We start from the raw sequence: 1,803 nt of genomic DNA on the forward strand, positions 1-1,803 counted from the left end.
AGTGTTGGGGCTTCTTATGTTCTCAGTCCAGGCTGTCTTTTTTTTCTGGTGTGGAAGTACTTGGAAAAACAGCTTTGTGATTAGAAGAATGTCTGGTTAGCATAACATGTGAACAAGAGTAATGGTCCTTGTGACCGAGTTATTTTTACCAAGCAGACAATTTTGTCATCATTTCTCCAGGGCACCCACTTGCCTTAGGGCTGAATGGACACCACAGTATTTGCTTCCCTAACTTCATTCCTTTTCCCAGTGTTTCTTAGTCTAGACAATTGCTTCTTCTTGGACCATTCACGTTTAGAGATATTTCTAGCCTCACTCAGGATGATGTCAAATCTTGCTGACCCTGGAATCATTTTATTTCTTTAAGGTAACTTCACATATTTCTGTTTTGATCCCTTAACATGTTGATTTTTTATTTTGGTACTTATTTCCAAATTCTAGGGTTCTTCTTATGTACTTACTGACACATACAAACAAGCACTCACACACACACATTCATGAGCACAGAACGTTCACAAATAATTATACAACTATGTTCAATCCAAAAGGAGGAAGGGTTTCACCAACTACATATTTTATGATAGCATACACACAGATGTCATCAGCTTAGCTAAATGACACAGTGAGTCACCAGAAACCAGTGGCACTAAAGGAAATGGGGGATATTTCCAACTTTTTGACAAGCTATGATTGCAGCCCAGGCTCAGATGCAGAAGGACAATGTGCACAACCTGGAGGTAATGGCTGCTCCCCTCTTCCCTTCTGGTCTCTGAACTGCAGCTGTCACTATACATCACATAGCAAATTGGAAGCCAAGTCTGTTGAAAATGAATGTCTGAAGAATGTAGATAAAACTGGGGACAAGGACCTCTCTACCTTAGAAACTTGCATATTGAAAAACAATCACATACTTCCTGGATTCCTGGTTCACATGAGGTTTTGAGGATCAATTCAAACATTTGCTGAGAACCAAGTAGGTGAAAAGTGCTGAGGCAGATACTGAAGGAGAGGCTCAGATAAGTACAACTTGGGTCACTGACAGGGGAAAAAAAAAGTGCTCACAAAGCAGTAATTGATGAGTAAATACTTCAGAAAAAAATCCATATCAGAAACACATCATATATATGTATATATAGATACTATAATCCTAAAAGAAGCAGATCTGTGTTTGTCAATTGGTTGATTGACAGTAGACTTTAGTCAGTTTTTAAGGATCTGATCTCCCAATCTTCTCCTTTGTAATTACTAAGAAAACTTTAAGTCATCTGTCTATGGTCTGCACAGGTATGATCTCACTTTAGGTTTTTGGTGAATTTATGTTACCTGATTTCTCTTATGATACTCTGGTTTCTCTTCAGACCGTATAAATCTTACGCCTTTTACTAAAGATTTCCGTGGAGATTAGGGCTCAGAGGTTAAAGCGTCTGCCTGGAATGCAGGAGACCCGGGTTCGATCCCTGGGTTGGGAAGATCCCCTGGAGAAGGAAATGGCAACCTAGTACTCTTGCCTGGAGAATCCCATGGAGGGAGGAGTCTGGTAGGATACAGTCCATGGGGTCGCAAAGAGTCAGACACGACTGAGCGACTTCACTTTATGTTACCTGAACTAACCCTTAAGTGCATAAGCTCTAAAATAGAAACTTAAGGCAGCAGGAGAAGGGATGAGCTCCACCCTCCCTCAAGAAGCTGTGCTGTGCTATGCTTAGTTGCTCAGTCATGTCTGATATTTCACAACCCCATGGACTGTAGCCCTCCAAGTTCCTCCGTCTGTGGAATTCTCCACGCAAGAATCCTAGAATAGGT

The 1,803-nt window shown here is 41.0% G+C and overlaps 1 non-coding gene across 1 annotated transcript; it reads left to right on the top strand.

The window, feature by feature from the left end:
- The first annotated feature begins 1,338 nt into the window (after positions 1-1,338).
- LOC128058615 (U5 spliceosomal RNA) lies at positions 1,339-1,451 on the top strand. Its single transcript, XR_008200503.1, has one exon. It is a non-coding gene; the product is annotated as a U5 spliceosomal RNA (small nuclear RNA).
- Positions 1,452-1,803: the final 352 nt, after the last annotated feature.

Source organism: Budorcas taxicolor, chromosome 1, assembly GCF_023091745.1.
Source record: "Budorcas taxicolor isolate Tak-1 chromosome 1, Takin1.1, whole genome shotgun sequence".
Taxonomy (NCBI): domain Eukaryota; kingdom Metazoa; phylum Chordata; class Mammalia; order Artiodactyla; family Bovidae; genus Budorcas; species Budorcas taxicolor.